Source organism: Haplochromis burtoni, unplaced genomic scaffold (genome assembly GCF_018398535.1).
Source record: "Haplochromis burtoni strain Fernald_Lab_line unplaced genomic scaffold, NCSU_Asbu1 Contig_643, whole genome shotgun sequence".
Lineage (NCBI taxonomy): Eukaryota > Metazoa > Chordata > Actinopteri > Cichliformes > Cichlidae > Haplochromis > Haplochromis burtoni.
The window spans coordinates 243,618-250,337 of NW_024583004.1; positions in this window are offsets into that span (position 1 = coordinate 243,618).

A 6,720-nucleotide genomic window follows, 5' to 3' on the forward strand; every position below is an offset into this window, starting at 1 on the left:
AGCATGTGTTGCCTGCACAGAGAAAGCCACACTAAGGGGTTAAAGAGGGATCAAAATTTTCTGTTGGAAAAAGAAGAGGGTGTAATAAAATGATTTCCCCAGGAGACTCTCCTGAGCTTTCCTCTGCTATCTATCTCTATATGTGTCCCTGAATTCCTCAACATTCCTAAGGATCAGTGTTAGGAAGCACAGTGTCCTGCCAACTGCGGGTAGATTTAATGCATCTGCCACTCACTGTTGCAAAACCTTTGCACAGAGACGTGATTATAGCACTTCCTTTCTCTCAAAGGCACGTCATCAGGATCCTCAGGTTCATGTAATCTGAATGTATCTATAAGCTTTTTTGTCAGTTTGTGTAAAATATACGTGTGCCGAAAACTGAAGCCAAAAGCCTGGTGGAGAGCACCGCGGCCTAATGAAGCCAAGGATGGTGCCCATGCGGGAAACAAGGCTTCCACACCTGAGAGGTGAATCCGTGCAAATGAAAAAGTGAATGGTGCAGTAATTACTGGTTGGGATTCGGATAATTGAGGTGGAACAATTTGCAGTAAAACCACCAGCAGGCTGATTTCGTCTGGCAGGGGGAAGGGGGGCTCGACATGCACTCGAAGAGGGGAAATCCACCCTGTAAATGCAAGTGCGTGCTACAGCAAGCACTCCAACCAACTTGTACTGAACCAGCTGTGCTTCAGTCCAGATGTGCAAATGTGGCAAAATGCAAAATTTAAAACAAAGGTTGTAGTTTGGTCTGAATTTGCATGGAATAAAGAAATACAGTTGCATCACTGATAATGGATCAAACCTAAACTTAATATAAGTGTAAAATTATTTCACCTGGGAGACTGGGTAGGGTTATGATGGCTAAATGTAAACCCTTAACAGATTGTGCTGCACCAACTGGACCTCACATACAAACAGTTGTTTTTCTCACTGATGCAAAGTTATTTTTGGAGAGAAAAAAATAGTTTTGGATGCTTCTCTGGGGTTCTGAGAAAATTTGAAAAAATTCTAGGAAATCCTTAAAACATATTCCAAAACACTGTAATCTGACTCTTGTACAACACTTTTGTAATTTTTTTTGAATTTGAACAAAACAGCAGGCACTAGTAGTACACACACTTACTCCCTGACCCATAACACAGTACCTCTGTTAAATAGCTCAGTTAATAAGGATGTTTACAGTGACTGGAACATCTGATGCCTCAGTGCAAGAACAGGACCCTGAGCTGTCCCCTCTGTCCCCAGGTGTCCAGCTCTCTGTGGTCAGCATGGCAAGCCTCACTGCTTATTAAATATAGTTCCAAAAATGACATGATACTAACGTGCACCTGTGCAGCTTTCTAAATCTGTATAGCATGTATCTGCATTAAATTCACAAACACATTCTGGAGCTAATTTAAATGAAAATGTAGTTTCCAGTTGCTGGAAACATTCAAAAGTCTCCTTTAAATTTGAAGATTATGGGTTTCTTTTCAAAAATGTGTTTAAGAAAAGTGTATTTCCAAGAAAAGAAAAGCGCGAACACGCAGCAACGTGTCTCGAATAAATCATTAAGAGCCGTATTCTCTCATGAGCTTACAAGCAAATGACATAATTCAACAGGAAATCATGCATTAGTTGGGGGAAAATTTCATTTGGATCAATGGAAGGTATTGATGTCAACATTAATGGCTAACCTGACTGTTGTAACCCAGTTTGTGATGAAGGGGAGGGAATACTGGGGGGGAGGGAGTTGAGAGAAGAGTCAGCCCTGTGTAGAGGCCTCTTTGTCTGGGGTGGACTACAGAGATGCAAGGCCTGCCCTGGTTCTGGGATCTGGAGGTCAGCCAGGGCTTGAGGGGGAGCCAAGAGTGCAGAAGTGGCCAGTCAGTCCCATACTGATACAAAGAGGCCATTCTGTGGACCGCAGGTCTGCGGTGGCCCGGGATTTGCACTGAGGACGTCAGATTTCAGAAGTGAGGTTGACACACACATAAAACGGACAGCGAACACACACACACCAGGACACACAGACAGACAGTTTGGATTTGGGAGACAGACACTATCTCTACTTTAGGCTTCAAACTTTCCTTTTTGCTAAAGCATATAGTTAGGGCTGGACCAGGTGACCCTGAATCCTCCCTTAGTCATGCTGCAATAGACATAGGCTGCTGGGGGATTCCCATGATGCATTGAGCATTTCCTTTTCAGTCACCTTTCTCACTCACTATGTGTTAACAGACCTCTCTGCATGGAATCACACTTGTTATTAACCTCTGTCTCTCTTCCACAGCATGTCTTTATCCTGTCTTCCTTCTCTCAACCCAAGCGGTTGCAGCAGATGGCCCCGCCCCTTCCTGCGCCTGGTTTCTTCCTGTTAAAAGGGAGTTTTTCCTTCCCACTGTCGCCAAAGTGCTTGTTCATAGGGGGTCATATGATTGTTATTTTTTTCTCTGTATGTATTATTGTAGGATCTACCTTACAATATAAAGCGCCTTGAGGCAACTGTTGTTGTGATTTGGCACTGTATAAATAAAATTGAATTGAACTGAAACGGAGACACAGTGATTTTCTATAACAATAAAAAAATACACCCATTCATGTTTGCTGTATTTGCTTTATTGCAGCTGTTGCACGTCCACATATGCATGTATGTTTAACACAATCTTGCTTTGGAGTGTTATGTAAGAAACACTCACCTGGGTCAGAAAAACCACAGATACTCAGTCCATCAACCCCCGACTCTGGTGCTTTCCTATAGATTCCAAATAGGGTCAATTGTGTACTGGGTTAAACAGTCCCAGCCCCCAAAAGACCAGTTAATGAACCTTAATTGGCTTGATTAAAGCTTTATTAGGAACTACATGGAAAAGGAGAGCAGTCCTTGTAAAGATGACCTTTCACCTTTGAGCTTTAGCCCCTTCCTCCTTAGATGTGAGAAACCTGGGAAGCAGCAATAAAAGAACCAGACTGCTGTGTGTGTGTGTGTGTGTGTGTTGGTACATAGGTGGATGAGTTGTGATTGTGTCCTTTTGACATAGAGCAGGCTTGGCCTCCCTGCTGCTTTAACTCTTAGGACAGAGCTCACACACCCTTCTACACTCATGTATGGTCGTGTATGCTAACCAAGTCTCCCTCTCATAAGAGAACATTTACAGGATCATTCTTTTAGAGAGTTCCCATGTGTTGTTAATACAGCGCCATGCAATCAGGACTTTTCAATATTCAAAATCACAAGCGTAAAAGCCCAGAAAGTATTCTGAAGGCTGACACGTCTCACTGCAGAAACTGCGTCCCAGTACATCGACATTTGGCTAGGTTTAACAACAATCGCATGCCCTCCCCCCTCCCCTTTCTTATTCTTGGCAAGGCAAGTATGTCAAACATCAAGTGCACCACGGGACATAATGCTTACACTGGGGTAAGATAAATTTTAATGATTCGAGTTGGGAAATTGTATTATTGCATCAGGGAATATAAATGACATGAAAAAAAGGGAATATGTGGGGATACGGCCAGTGAGATTATATAAATGCAATCAGTGCACAAATTCTCTGGGAACATGTGCTGTACATGAATGACTGAACGGACAACAACATCAGAGGAGCTGGATAGGGGGGAAAAAAGTAGATCTGAAAGATATTCATCATATTGACAAAATTTAGGCAGAATTTAGACCTTGTGATGCAAATAGTTTTACTACCGAGCACAAAAGAAATGTTCAATGACTCACTCTGTGTGGTCTGTCTGCAGTACAAATAAATCAGATTCATGTTGTGTGATTTTAGTCCTCCATAAATTCTCTGTGTAAGCTTTATTGGGTTAGAAAATGTGTGGCCCTTGTTGCACAACCGCAGAAACGTTTCAACTGCAGTTTTACAAACCCACCTGCTCACTTATAACAGCCACTCCTAAAATCTTCTGTCATTGTAGATTGCTTAATATGCTTGACTAAGGGTGACGCCAATATGGCCTGTCACAGTATCAAATGTATTAGTCTATTATTTTTGTGGTCAAGCTAATAATATTAGAATGATATCTATAAAAACAAATTACATGGAAGCGGCTTCTCTGGAGTGGACACTGTACCTTACCGGTAGAAAAACATTTTAAAAAACAACTATATAATTACATCGAACAAAAATATAAATGCAACACTTTTGTTTTGGCTCCCATTTTTCATGAGCTGAACTCAAACATCTAAAAAAAATGTCTACATACACAAAAGACCCACGACTCGCAAATGTTCTCACATCTGTCTAAATCTGTGTTAGTGAGCACTCCTCCTTTACCAAGATAATCCGTCCCACCTCACAGGTGTGGCGTATCAAGGGGCTGATTAGACATCATGAATATTGTACAGGTGTGCCTCAGACTGCCCACAATAAAAGGCCACTTTGAAATGTGCACAATTTTGCTTTATGGGGGGGGGCAGAGGGGCAGAAAACCAGTCTGTATCTGGTGTGGCCACCATTTGCCTCACGCAGGGCAACACATCTCCGTTGCAGAGAGTTGATCAGGTTGTTGACTGCGGCCTGTGGAATGATGGTCCACTCCTCTTCAACAGCTGTGTGAAGTTGCTGAATATTGGCAGGAACTGGAACACGCTGTCGTATACGCCGATCCAGAGCATCCCAAACATGCTCAATGGGAGACATGCCTGTTGAGTATGCTGGCCATGCAAGTACTGAGATGTATTCAGATTCCAGGAATTGTGTACAGATCCTTGTAATGTGGAGCCGTGCGTTATCATGCTGTAACATGAGGTGATGGTCGTGGATGAATGTCAAACAATGGGCCTCAGGATCTCATCACGGTACCTCCGTGCATTCAAAATGCCATCAATAAAATGCACCTGTGTTTGTTGTCCGTAATATACGCCTGCCCATACCAGAACCCCACCGCCACCATGATCCACAACGTTGACGTCAGCAAGCCGCTCACCACACGCTCCAGTTAAAATGAAGTTTTTCCTTCCAACTGTCACCAAGTGCTTGGTTATAGGGGTCATTTTGATTGTTGGGGTTTTTCTTTCTTCTTTTTCCCTTTAGAGGGGATTGTTGCAATTTGGGTTTGGGTTGGTACTCAAAAAAGTAATGTATTACACATTTCTTGTTACTTTTCTTAATGCAGTACTTTACTTGATTACTCACCAGAGAAGGCAGTTTGTTACACTGTTACCTGTTCAAGTTCATGATCTGGCTAACAGCTTACCTTCATACCAACTGGGCTGGGATCACTAACAGTAAAAGTTATCATAACTAGCTAGCTAGTTAGCTCGCTTTGTGTTAGCAAACATCTGCACAGACAGCATGCTAAGTCCCAAAGTTCTGTTAGCAGTATAATGTAGTTGATTCTGTCCTGGATGCTTGTGCTTCCAGTTTGTGAAGCAACCAGTTTTTTAGTGCTTTCCTTTGTGCACTAAAAAGAAATGTCCATATCCCCTCCCCTGACTGTAGTGTGTTCAGTGAAGGCAAAAGGATATTTCTCTGATTTTTTTTCTACGTGCAGATAACTGAAGAGCTTTTCTAACCCTAGTAATTAATGAATAATTGTGACTGTAATGCGTTACATTACTGCATTACTGGAAAAATGCAATGTGATTACCCAACATTGGATTTGGTGGTATAAAATACAATTCAGTTGAATATTTGGACGGCAGAGTGGAGGACAGTATAAGCTAATGCTAGCTAATGCTAGCAACCTCTCCGATTAGTTAGAACCTGTGCATTCACTTTAATGTAAAGATGAAATACAGCATAATAAAATACTAGAAAAAGCCTTATTCAAAGGAACTGTGCAAAAACTGTAACTGTATTAATGTGAGTTTAGTAACTCGAGTTACCAGGTGTGAAGCCTAAGTGGATAAACCTGTGAGCCTCATACCTTAACAAAATTCAAACTGTTTAATAGTAAAATAAATCACCTGCTATAGAGCTGTTATGAAGAGGTAAGCTCTTAGCTATATTGACACAAAGGATTTTTTTGCACCAGGTTGCATAAATGTTATATTTTATGGCTGAAGCTGGGCATTATAAGAGTCTTCAAGGATTGTGTCTTGGGACCAGCCTCAAGTGGACACTGGAGGAACTTTCACGTTTATTTTTCAGTCCCAGAGGTTGCTGTTTGCTTTTTACGGAGCCCCCCAGGGGACATGGGAGAAAAAAAAATTAGGGAGGAAAAAAAAAAAATTAGGGAGGAAAAAAAAAAAATTAGGGAGGAAAAAAAAAAATAAGACGGACTTTTGCGAGATCTCGCAAAAGTATTGCGAGCTCGCAAAAGTATTCGGACCGCTAGTATTGCACTCGCAAAAGTATTGCGAGATCTCGCAAAAGTTTTAGCCGCATTCTTCGGAGGCCGCCAGCTCGAAGCCGACCGGGAGGTCGAGGCACGATGTGCCGGGAAAGCGGTGTTCCTCCCGGCTGTAGTAGGTCTCGACCTCCCGTTAGCTTCGAGCTAGTGGGTGTCAGATCTCCAAAAACCTCGGAGCTCTTTTGCAAATATGTGATGTCTTGTAAACCGAGCAGGTATCTGACGTTTACACAACTACATTCACGCCTCAAAATATCTTAAAAGTGTATTTTGTGACCCAGAAAGAGTAATATTACAACTAAGTAGCTGCCGCCATTGTTGGAGTTTTGCGAGATCTCGCAATACTTTTGCGAGCGCTCGCAATACTTATTGCGGACCGCAATACTTTTGCGAGATCTCGCAAAAGTCCGTCTTAATTTTTTTTTTCCT